The sequence below is a fragment of the Hetaerina americana genome, unplaced genomic scaffold, assembly GCF_022747635.1.
Source record: "Hetaerina americana unplaced genomic scaffold, ioHetAmer1.1.p SCAF_8, whole genome shotgun sequence".
NCBI classification, from domain to species: Eukaryota; Metazoa; Arthropoda; class Insecta; order Odonata; family Calopterygidae; genus Hetaerina; species Hetaerina americana.
This window is the reverse complement of record NW_027287427.1, coordinates 53,435,449-53,449,058: the sequence shown is the minus strand read 5'-3', so window position 1 is coordinate 53,449,058 and position 13,610 is coordinate 53,435,449.

Sequence of the window (13,610 nt, the reverse complement as noted above, 5' to 3'; positions counted from 1 at the left end):
TTCAAATTCCGCACACAATGAACAGTCACTGTTTGGATACTTTATCTCCATGCACCACCAGCTAAGTCTCTTAAAGACAAAAACGGAGAAAAAAATCTTTATGCTCCAACAATTATGCGAGTTGCACGAGCTTAATGACTAGTAAGCTCCGTAACATTTGCCTTCTCAGTTGGAATTGCAACGGCATACTCGGCCGCCAACGGGAATTCAAAAATTTTATAAGCTCTGGCAATTTCGATGTAGTCGCCCTTCAGGAGACGCATCTGACACCCAAACACAGATTCCACATACCCAACTATACCACATATCGGCGAGACCGTCCCACCGCTCGCGGTGGAGGCGTGCTCATCGCAGTAAAATCATCTATTAAACACAAAGCACTGAAAGGATACGTCCTTAGTACATTAGAATTCGTCGGAATACGACTCCCAACTCCTATAGGTGAACTTGACATCTATTCCGTTTACCAACCTTGTGGTAAAACTATTGTTTCTGACGAAGTTCGTCCCTTATTCCCGACTGACAGTCGCGTCGTAGCCATCGGCGATTGGAATGCAAAGCATACGGAATGGGGGTGCCGGTCCGCGAATACAAATGGCCGGCGTTTGCATAATATTGTTAACTCCATCATGGTAGACGTCGAAGTGCCGCTGGCGGCGACGCACATTGACAGCCGTGGTGGTGAAGACATCCTGGATTTCTGCCTAACGAAAAATCTGCCTCATATAACGACTCCAACTGTACTTTCCGATCTCTCCAGTGATCATTACCCGATTAAAACCGACATTGCGACTGTCCCTTACGAGCAGCCTCCTTCCCTTCCTTCCAAGACGAACTGGAAACAGTTCGCATCCATAGCAGAAGACGCCTTTTCCTCAATCACCGTCCCACACTCCTCAGCCCGGCAGGACATTGACGCTCATGTCTTGGCCATAACCGAGGCAATGCGTGACGCGCATGCACTGGCATCGCTCCCGTACCCTCATCCCCCTCCTCCTTCAAACGCCCTACCCGACGACATCCTGCTACTCATAAAACAGCGCAACAAGGCCCGCAGACAATGGGCGCGAACCAGGGATGGCGCCTATAAACGGCGTTATAACTTTTTCGCGTCCTGCGTCAAACGCGAGATCAGAAATCGGTTTAATGACCAATGGAGAGACAAACTCGACAACCTTTCCTTCGACGACGGATCCCTTTGGAAGGTTGCTAAGCAACTGACCAAAAAAGGCCGTCCAGACCAGCCCATCAGGCATAACGACAACCTTTACTTCGACGCCAATGACAAGGCAGAAATCCTAGCCAACGCGTTCCAGGAAACCATGACTCTTAAATCCGACTGGCCAAGGACGCAGGAGGACGAAGAGGCCGAGGCTGCTGTAAGTAGCTTAGGTCTCCTTCCGACTCCTCCGTTCCAACCGGTCACTGAGACGGAGCTTAGAATGACAATAAAGTACTTAAACCCGAAAAAAGCCCCGGGTATTGATGACATTTCAAACAGGCAATTAAAGAACGCGCCACTGCCGGCCGTTCGTCACCTACTGGGCGTATTTAATAACTGTCTTTCCTCTTGCTACTTTCCAGATTCCTGGAAAATAGCAAAAGTGTGCCTGCTTCCCAAGCCAGGCAAAGACCCGACAATTCCTTTAAACCGTAGACCTATTTCCTTACTTTCATCTATCTCTAAACTGTTTGAATCAATTTTAAAAGCCCGTCTCGACCTCTTCCTACGGACCAATGACGTAATTAGGCCAGAACAAATGGGATTCCGGGAAGGACATTCTACCTCCCTTCAAATACTCAGACTGGCGGAGTTTATCAGCCACGGCATGCAGAACAACCAACACATTGCGGTGTTGTTCTTGGATGTGGCAAAGGCATTCGATCAAGTCTGGCATGATGGATTGCTTCTGAAATTAATTAAAATCGGGGTGCCATTACATCTCATCAAGATGTTTCAAAGTTTTCTCGCTTCACGAGTCATACATGTCGCCGAAAACGGAGCTCTGTCAGCCGGGAAACAGATAAACTGTGGCGTCCCGCAGGGCGCCATATTATCTCCTACTCTCTTCAACTGCTATGTCAACGATCTTCCTTCTTCTCCACAAACTCAAACTTTCATGTTCGCCGACGATACTGCTATCGCGGCGAGATCTTGGAGCGGCACGTGTGCCTTCCGAAAAATACAAAACCACCTCTCTTTACTTGAAAAGTGGACCGTAGACTCCAAGGTCACAATAAATGCCGAAAAAAGTGTTGTTGTCGACTTTCGGAGGAAACGAAACTATCTCCCAAAAAAACCTTTAACCTTTCAATCCGTGCGCATTCCGACGAAATCTTCACACAAATTCTTAGGGATACACTTCGACTACAGACTGACATGGGCCACGCACGTACAGCATGCCTTACACATTGCTCAGGGCACAAGAGCACTTCTGTCTCCACTCTTGTGCTCCAAATCGCGCCTCACGCACCAAACCAAAATAAGACTGTACCTTTCATATATCCGTCCCAGGATGCTGTACGGTTGCGAAATTTTCGGGAACGCGACAAAAACAGACAGAATACGCTTAGAAACATTCCAGAATAGAATACTTCGCTACCTCACAAACCAGAGTAAACTCGTCCCAATACAAGAGATCAGAAACGCACACAAAATACCTAAAATTCACGACTTCATTCGAGCGCAAGCTGAACGACTCGAGAGGTCCCTTCCACAAAACACGCTTACAAAGAACATATGGGATTACTCCCTACATAGAAAACGCCGTCCGAGCTACAGACTGCCAAAAGAAATTCTATTTCGGTAACATTACCGAATTCTTTCCTATGACTTTCTTTCTTGTATATGTTTCAAAAATTATAAATGTATTTGAACTAGGGTTAATGTTTTATGTTCAAGGCATTGTGTCACTGCCATTTTGTTTTCATTGTATGTAAAAAAAAAAGAAATGGAAAAAAAAAGTTTTCTTTTGAAAAGAAAAGTAAAGAAAAAAAAGGGACAAAAAGAAAATTATATATATATCCAATGGAAAAAAAACACTATTAAAAAAAACAGAACAAAAGAGAAAAAAAAATATATCTTATATAGACAACAATTAGACCAGTATCTTAAGTTAATTTTACGTTTTTAGATTAATAAATGTTTTTCCGTCCTGTTGACGAGTTTTTGGGCAAAATGTCTCGGCCCTTAGAATTAAGCTAATTTTAGTCCTTTCTTTAAGATAAGGCCAATTGCCAACCCACTAGAGGTCTTTCTTTCAATTTCTCCTTCACTAACACTGGAAAGGTACACGTTCGTCATTTACACATTCGATCGCCATTGTTTTCCCTGTGCAAATTGCACATACACTGCCGCTGAAGGGGTGGACGTTGTCACACCGAAGCAGCGTTAAAACTAAGGGCAAATGCCCAGCCAATAGGGGATCTGGTCTGGTCTGGTAACAAATAAAGCAAAAGAAACATGGTGGAAGACGCAGTGCAAGGAGATGGATAGTTTGCAGAGGAGGGGGGAATTGGGCTAGACCAAGATTGGACAAGAAATTGGACTATTCTTGGCACGAAATACTTTTCAACGCTAGCGCGGTCGTATAATGCTAGTCTGTTCCCTTACCATTCGTGGGAAAAATGACACCTTAAATTATTTTCGCGTCAAGTAGATGAATGGAGTGCAACGTAAAAGGATATCATAACGACTCGCATATATCTTTGTCTTTTCTATCTGTTTTAAAACTATATGTGCTCCAATCAATAGATAGGGCATTAAAATCTCCACCGATTATTATGTATCGATCGTTGTTTAGCCTTCCAGAAAGTTACCTTAGATTGATTGCGGCAGCTTTAGGGTCGTTTGTTATGGCCGCACGTTATATTCGTAGATTTGACCACCGGGATAAAATAAGAGGGAGAGAGGGTACTGTCAATGACAGATTCATGTTCTCGTTCTTTCTTTGCAAACGATACGCAATTATAATAAAATTCAACCAAATCACCCAAATGTTTTCATTTAAAAAGCTAAATTTAACAATTGAATCCATAAAACAAATTTAACGAAACCCATCTATTATTGCATTATGAAAAAGGTATGAATGCGTGTTAGTGAACGAGTGTTTAAGTACGTGAGAATATGTGTATTCATATTCATGTATAAACTCATTCTTGTGCTTGCTTGGCTGGTGCCTTTAAATCCCTCCACCCCCCCCCTTTCCGCTATACGAGGGCGGTTTAATAAGTACCCGTGTTTGACAACAAAGGGCGTTCCTGAGGGAAGTTTATATTATCATCGTGTGCTGCAATCTATCAAACGACGGCTAAACAAATTTCAGACTAATTTAAAGGTTAGTTTGGATTTGGCAGCCATTCGAGTAAGATTTGTTTCGTGATTTTCGCTAAGACGGAAAAAGAGCAGTATCGTTCGGTAATTCGCTTTTTGTTTTTGGATGGGAAGAAATGCGAGGAGATGAAAGCAAAGTTGGATGCTGTTTATGGGGACACTTCGCCATCTATGACCTCAGTTAGATATTGGTTCAACGAATTTAAACGTGGGCGAATATCTGTTTTTGATGAAGAGCGACCAGGACGCCCGGTAGACGTGGTTACCGAGGAAATCATTCAAAAAGTCCACGCCATGATTCTCGCTGTTCGACGAACGAAAGTGCACGCAGTAGCAGAGGCCGTGGGTGTGTCGACATAAACGGCAATTAATATTTTACATGATAAGTTGGTGATGAAAAAATTGTCGGCCCGATGGGTGCCGCGATTGCTCACGGTGGACGACAAGCTGATACGGCGGTCAACTTCGAAAGCTGCATGAACTACGTAATGAATTGCTGCCGCACCTCCCGTATTCACCCGATCTGGCTCCCTGCGACCTTTTCTTATTCCCTAACATGAAGAAATGGCTCGCGGGAAAATTTTTTAGCTCAAACGAGGAAGTTATCGCCGAGACAGAGGCGTATTTTGGAGATTTCGACAAATCCTATTTTTTGGAGGGGTTAAAAAATGGCCGGAGCGTTGGGAGAAGTGTATCTTTCTAGAAGGGGACTACAGGTTTGTTGAAAAATTTAAAAAAAAACCTTTTTTGAAAAAATGGTTTCTTCATTTCTAACACGGGTACTTATTGAACTGCCCTCGTACTCCCTTGCGGGGTATGTGTGGAACCCTCAGTATACCTTCTACGTATTCGAGAGGTATCTACGGTATTAGTACAGAACACATTTCGTTTCGTTTGTCCTTCAGGAAAAAGTCCTCGCTAAGGTTAGTGTGCAGAATCCATGCGGTTTCAACCTAGGGTCATCCTCAATGGGGACCCTCACCCTTCCTTCCCAGTCCCCTCGGTCAACGGTATCACAGGAGTCGTCGATGGAGGCGCCAAGGCCAGCGCGGGTCGCTACAGATTGGTACTGAGGGAGGCATAACAAAGTCATTGCGTGTTTCACATCCGAAGGAAGTATGGTCGTAGACTTGGGCATTGGAGCTGTACGCAAGGAAAGGAGAGGACAGAATTGGAAACCGAAGGGGCAGGAAAAAATGATTTCCATGGTTTTTTCGACATTTACGCGGGCGAGCGGAAATATGAGGAGCCATGACCACGACACGAACGTGTCTCCGCGTTGGGGAGACTTGCCACTTGTGTTATAGGCGTTTCTCACGCCCAGCTTAAAGCGCTTCTGGCCGGTACACCCACATTTTTCTTATAAACCCACGAATGATGAAGCAGTGCTTACCATTCCTGAGAGAACAAATCCTCTGGGAACGCATTGGCATTCTACTTAATATTTCCTTAATGATCAACGTAACCTAAGAAGAGAACTTGGTTGACGTGAAAACGCAGTCTGAGGCCCGTGTTCGCTAATCATCAGTACAGTGAATAATCAATGTATTTCGGGTAAATTTGGATCATCGCAGGGTTGTGCGTTAGCCCTCGCTATATCCCATCTGTGGTTGGCTTCTCCGTTAGAAAACTCTGCTGTCACTTGCTGCGAAAGCGATTCAGAACGTCTATTGTCAGTGAGTATCGACTTTCAAGAACATATTTAAAACCTTTAAGATTTTAGCATGTTAAGATTACTTTCCATTTGACGCATACGAGGGTATTTAGAAATTAGGTCTTTGTTTGAAGAGAATCTCCGTCCACCGAGGAAAATTTTGGGTTAGGGGAAGAGATGGAATTCTGATGGAGCCAAATCAGGCCAATAAGGCGGGTGTGGCAGCAATTCGTATCTTAGTTCACGTATTTTTGCCATGACGACACTTGTGTGTGGGTGTGCATTGTCTTGATGAGAGATGCCTTTTTTCCTTGCCACACCTGGCCTTTTTTTCGTATATCTTTTGCTATAGTTGGCCCAGGAGGTTAGCGTAGTATTGTTTAGCGGGAAGATAATCTATCAGCAGAATCCCTCTCGCATCCCAGAAAACTGAAGCCATCACCTTTCCGGCCGACCGCATTGACTTTGCTTTTTTTGGTGGTGTTGAATCAAAATGTTTCCCCTGCTTTGACTGTTATTTTGTCTCTGGCGTATAGTAGTCGGATCAAATTTCATCTGTAGTCACAAACCGGCTAAGAATGTCTTGTTGGTTGCTCTTGAAACGGGTCAAACATTGTTCCGAAATTTCCTTTCTGATGTGTCTGTAATCCTGCGTAAAGAGTTGCGGCACCCGTCTAGCAGATAATTTTCTCATATCAAATTCCACTGTTAAAATGTGATATGCCCGTTAAGATGACATCCCTGCAGCTGTAGCGATTTCTCACACTTTCAATCAGCTATCCTCCATGACCATTTTATGCACTTTTTCAATAATTTCTGGGGTAGTGGCATATTTTGGCCGACCACTTAGCGGATCATCATCTAAGCTGTCGCGATCAAACTTCAATTCTTTCGTCCATTTGACAACAGTTGAATATGAAGAGACAGAGTCCTCCAGTGTTTTATCTCAAGTCCTGAAGCCAAAATAATTTATGTATGTGCAATTCATATGACGCCGGACAACATAGAAAATCAGTCCTAGAATTAGATCGGCGTCATCTAGGGCGAATGTCAAGATGGAATTTTGGTAAGCGTAGAACGAATTCCAAGGAAAAAAAATAAGCGGATAATTTGAAAGAGAATTCGAAAGCATTTTGATCGTACGTTAGAAAGCTTCATGGAAATAAGTCAACAGTTGATTCACTCAAAAATGACGAATAAGAGTAACCACCAGTTTGGAAAATAAGATCTGGTGCTTTCCCGGCGTATTTGCTTGATGAAGTTTTCTCGGGTCTTCGGTCACCGGGTCAGGAGTTTCATGGAACCCATGACCCGGTGGAAGACCCGAGAAAACTTCATCAAGTTTGGAAAATGTTAGCAAATTAAATTCCTACTTTCAAAGCGTTTTCACCAATTTCTCAACAAATGTCTCCGATAGCTTACCAAATCGTGCTGGTCAACCGATGACCACACTTGAAATCTCATCCAATGGAATAGAAAAATATTATTTTATTTAAGGCTCTTATATTTAAGGAACTAGCGTCTAGAATTCCACCGTAACTATAAATCATATTGAAGAAGTCGCTAGCAGATTTCAAGGTTCCCAGATTGGAAAACGGCAAACGTAACACCAATATTTAAAAACGGGAACAAGGAGGAACCGAGCAATTACAGACCTATTTCCCTCACATCCATTTCGTGCAAGGTTATGGAACATATAAAACTTGTAGTTGCTAGTTCGATCGTGAGACACCTCGATAATCAGAGGCTATTGATGAAAAATCAGTACGGTTTCCGAAAAGGTAAATCCTACGAGACACAACTTGCGCTTTTTGTTCATGATATTCTTAGTTCAGGAGAGAGCAATGTTTCAGTTGACGCAATTTTTTTAGAATTTAAGAAAGCCTTCGACAAAGTACCTCATAGTAAACTACTCGCGAAGCTAGAAGCATATGACATGGATAAAAATATCCGGGGTTGGATTAGAAACTTTTTGGATGGTTGGGTACAAAGAGTAGTGATAAATGGAGTAAGCTCAAAGGCAGTAGAAGTTACTTCAGGTGTTCCCCAGGGAAGTGTTATCGGATCTCTTTTAATCCTACTTTCGGTTAATGTGCAGCAATGAATTTTTGGAAAAAAAGCAATTCCCGCATGGGTTAAACACAAACCGGGAATATGTGTACAAGCTAACAAAAAATTAGGATTTATTAGAAGAGTACTTGGTAAATGTGATGAAAATGGTCAAAGAGAAATATTATCTGTCGTTGGTTAGGCCTCATTTAGAATGTTCTGCAAGTATATAGGATCCTCACGAAGTTGGATTAATTGCCGAATTGGACCACGTGCAGCGTAAAGGGGCTAGATTTGTTAAAGTTTTTATGATAAACTTAGTAGCGTATCCAACATAGTATTAGAGCGAGGATGGGGATCACTCACGGAGCGAAGGTTACATTACAGATTAAATCTCTGGCATTAATTGGAAGGATGTTTCTTTAGCAGTGATGTTGAAAATGTATTATTACCTCCATCATACTACGGTAGGAGAGATTATGTCAATACAATTAGAGAGATTAAGTATAGAGCAGATAGATTTAAGATGCCATTTTATCCACGAACGATAAGGGATCAGAATAGCATTCTGACCGTGGTGGGTCATATTCGGGTCAAAATTTGTCTGGTGTGTATACACCCTAGTTGCAGGATAGTAAAAACTAAATATCTACGATAACTGAAAGTCGGTATGAATTTCCTTGGCTTTCATACCTTTCTTTACGAAGTATTTCATCACTACTTGAATCTCAATTTTTTCCATCTTCACAAAATACTACACGGGAACAACAGAGAGGCGTTCACGCCACATATCTCTTCCCAGAGCACTGACGTGTTTTACGTTTACTCATAAAGGATTACCTATTACTACGTGGAAAACTAGTCGCGCTAGCGCTGACAAATGGTGGAGATTCTGATTACCTTTCTGACTACCCTCGTACATTTATGGGACAGTTACACTTGTGCCCGTGAGTGCCTCTCTGGTATAATAGGACTATAATATTCATGTAAATTATAAAAATATAAATGAAATAGATAAATATTCATTTCTTCGAGTGTCTCGATAGTGAGAAATCTTTGAAATGAATAACTTACATCCCACTTAACATATATTCTAATTTCCTTTTTTCATTTTGGAGAATTCATTCAGATACAAATTCATTGAAATGTGGCGGAAATTTGATGTCGCTGTACACCGAAAGAATTTAAAGAGGTTTGAACGAATCTCCAAAGGATATGTCCTAAAGTATACGGAGCTAACGGTCTGTCAAATGAACTGCGATAATGAGTTGACAAACTATTTGGGGAGATCGTGAGCCATAACTACCAGTAGAAGGCTAGTGATTAATTAGGGAAAGAGAAAGTAATAAAAATAATTGATTATATTAACTAGATACTGAAAAGTTCGAAATTAGTTTCTGAGTCAGCATTTCTTCATGTTTGAAAGGCTTGAAATCTGATGCATTATTTCCAAATTCGCACAATTTACCACGGCTTTGTAGTAGTGGTTTTTAGGGGAGTCGACCGACAACTGAAGTCATTTACGCTATTACAAACTGTTCTGCATTTTGGTAGAGACATATTTGTTAGGGAATGGGGGAAGGATGGAGAGAAACCCGGCATCGACATTATAACATACAACGAAAGGCGTCATGAGGTCCGAGTAGGGATCCGGGTCATCAACGAAAAATCATGCCACATCCTCTTGGGGCGTAGAACCAATTCACAAGCCACCTCACCAGCCCTATCCATCCCCTACCGGTTTTATGTGTTGCAAAATAATAAGGCAATGGAAAGGTATACTTCTTCACTTTATCCAGTCCAACCGGAGTGGGAGGACGTAGAACAGTCCTACCGTTACAATAACGTATCCTCTCCTCTCTCCAACTCACTCTTACCATCTCGTAATAAATTTAGACTCAAATAGACTATCAGGTTGTCCGTGATTTTTTTGACTGACGTCATTTTTTCCTCATTACTACGTCATTAAATAATAAATGGGACCAAGAATTAGATTGAGAAATGTATGAGAAAAAATTGAATTATATTTATTTTCCATAATCCCTTCACAGTAAATTCCAAGAAACTGCGGGAGATGCCGCAACAGTAACTTTTATTGGAGCAATTCCCTGATATGCATTTCAATGCAAAAATTTTAGTGTAAAAATCATTTGCTTTGACCGGAATACACACAGTAGTGGGATCCTTCACAGTAGTTTGGTATTTGCTCATCGGAACTCGGATGTTGTGGTGGCACACATGCCTTCAGGAGCACATATTTTATTGAACTACAGGAAAAAGTAAAATCGAGAGAAAGGCACACAGAGGCCCTAATCATGGTAGGGGAAGAGAGATGGTTGTCGGGAAAAATTCAAAAAAGGTGGAAAAATTGCACATATGTAGGGAATATTGAGCGGCGATGGAATCTTGAATACAGTGTGTGAAAGAATGTGGAGAAACGAGGAAAACGGGAAGTATTTCAAGCCTTTCTGAACAGAATGAAGGGTGTTATAAAGTATGCAGGATAAAATGTGGATCATTGTGCGAAGGGGGTTGTGGCATTTAATGTCGTATTAGGAGGGGCTAAGAAGTTTTAAGGAACAGTGATTGGTTCCTTTGTCCGTCAAACATCTACCTTAACCAATAGGCTATTGTTAATCACAATAACATCACCCAATTTCGAGTATTATTATCATGAACATAAATCAATATTAAATATTTTATTCGAGAAATTCGACAATTATTGTGAATATTGTAATTAGAAATCCAAATAAATTTCGGGAAGAAAACCCATAAATAAAGTTCGATTCTCAATGCTTTGCAATGTTTTATAAAAATTGATTCTCATCCCATACCTGTCGCACTGAATTTCCAATTCACTAAGCAATGCTTGCAGCCCATATGCTGACTAAAAAACTAAAGCTTGGTTATCAGCAAACCTAACTGATTTTACGAATACCCCTCCTACTTTGATTCCTATCTCCAGTTCTTCCCATACCTCTACAATAATTTCCTCCACGTGTACGTTGAACAGCACCGGTGATAATGGACAACCCTGTCTTACACCTCATCCTAACACAGCCCATCCGGACTATCCGACCCCCACTCTCACCTGAGCAGTCTGAGACATCTACAGGTTGCGGTTTAGCCTCCTGCCCCTCCAATTTATTCCTATTTTCTCCAATATACTCATTAGTTTTTCCCAATTCGCTCTATCAAACGCCTTTTCGAAATCTACAAAACAGGCAAACACCTCTCAATTAGTGATCTCATTACGGCAATGACATCGTGTCTGCCTCTGCCTTGTACACGGATAAACCTAAACATATCATCCCCTACGTAATCATATGCCCTGATCTCCATCCAGATGGAGATGCTCATGATCCGGAGATCCTTTTGCTGATGATCCGGAGATAAACTTTACCTGCGTGGGATATTGTTCTGTAGTCCTCACATGATGTAGCCTTTACCTTTTTTGGAATAGGAACTAACACTGATCTCAAAAAGTCTTCCGGTCAGATTCCTTCCTCATAGATGCTACAAATCAGTCCATATAGCCTCTTCCTCCCACATTTTCCTAAACATTTCAGTCGTTCCACAGGAATGTTATCCACCCCCACGGCCTTATTTATTTTCATCTACCATAATGCCCATTCTATCTCATTATCGAGTGTGCCTGGACCTACGCTATCTTCCTCAACGTCATGTTCCTTTTTGATGTCTAACTTTGTTGGCCTAAGTTCTTTATCATACAGTTCCTCTATATATTCCTTGCATCTCTCTTGGATCTTTTCTGTGTTAACTATTATTTTACCCGACTTATCTCCAACTGTTAGCACAGATATTCCCTTCTTACGTCCCGATGGTGATTTAACCCTAATGTATAGCGGACTAACTTAACCCTTCTTCTGCAAACTTTCCATATCCTCGCACTGCGTCTTCCACCACGCTTCTTTTGCACTATTTGTTATTTATCTCTATTAATTATTTAATGCCATTAATAACGCAATTTAACTCTTTGTATATCCTTCTGCCAAGCTCGTTGTGTTCATTATTCCATATTCTTCTCTCATCTATCTTTCTAATCATCTCATCCGTGATCCATGGTTACCTTGTCCTTTTCCTATAGTTGCTTTTGTGGCTTTCGATATCCCTTTTTTTTATATATCTCCATTTTTCCTCGATAGTACTCGGATTTCTTACCCTCGTTCATGATTTTTTCTACAACCTGCTGATACTTCTTCCTTGTCAATCCAGTAAATGCTCCTACATTACATTTCCTAACCCGCTTTCTCTGCCACATCTTTTTGAAACGAACGCCACACGTCATTACATCTAATTTGTGATCAGAGTCCGCATCCGCTCCCGGTAAGCAGTACGAATTGATCACACTGCTCCTAATTAACTGAATTAAATTAATAAATCACTCCTCTAAAAAAATTGAAACAGAGGTACAAAAGAACACGAGTTTCAAACGTTGTGGGCATGAGATTCGTTTCTCAGGGTTTTTTTTTACGAAGAAAGTAACGAATATTTCCTTTAAAGCAGGTAGGGTAGCGAGACGTAACCATCTACTCGTATATCAATAATGATAACACAAGCTATAGACTTAAAATTCGTATGCAAACTTTGGGGAAGTTTCTGGACTCATAAGTGAAATGACAAATTCCTATTTTCATAAGTTATAATTTGTACTTAACATCATTATTGGGGACGCCGTCTCCAGGCACATGTAGAGCGTTCGAGTACTGACCCAGAGGGCACGGGTTCGCTTCCCAGGCACCTTCAGCTCTACTGCGTGATTTTTCAGGTACCAAATCTTCCTCGGAAACCATAGTCGACACAGGGAACAGGCCCCCCTACCGTGATGTGTGAATTTCTTACGCCGTAAGGCTTAATGCTGGTTGAACTCTGCCATAACATTGCAAACAGACCTACCGGTTGATTTTGTTTATATCATTATTATCAACGGTAATATACCGTTTAAGGTACGTTTTTGATGGAAACATGCAACCAAACGGCGCAGTGACAATTTTCATTGAGTAACATGCAGTTCATGCATGGGAAACTAATCCTGCATCAGAGATTGACACAAAGCTTGCTTGTGCACAAGCCTTGACTTCGCTGAGCCAATTTCCGGCATGGGATTCATTTCCCCACAAAGCATTCCATAAAAGATAAATAAATTAAGCGGTTTGCAGTCATATTTTTAGGTGAAAAAACTAATATCATACTAATCATTAAAATCGCACTAACCAGATAAGCTTTAATTTATCATGGATAAACGGGCAACCAAACTACAGAGTAAACACTTTTCCCAGAAGATGAAGTTACAGAAAATATCACTCTTTTGGAAAGAGGATATACCTGTATAGATGTTTTAGGTTGATGCGAGGTGAGATGGAAGGATAGCGGGGATTACTGGAGTGATAGCTCTCGAATAATACGTATACAGCGGCGGGACGAGAGCCAACGAGGGGTAGCCACAATATAAAATAAAGCAAGAGGAGTAAGCGTAGTAATCATAGAACAAGCAACGCATAGAATATTACTAGTAGAGATAAAAGCAGAACCGACGAACTTTGCCATTGTTCA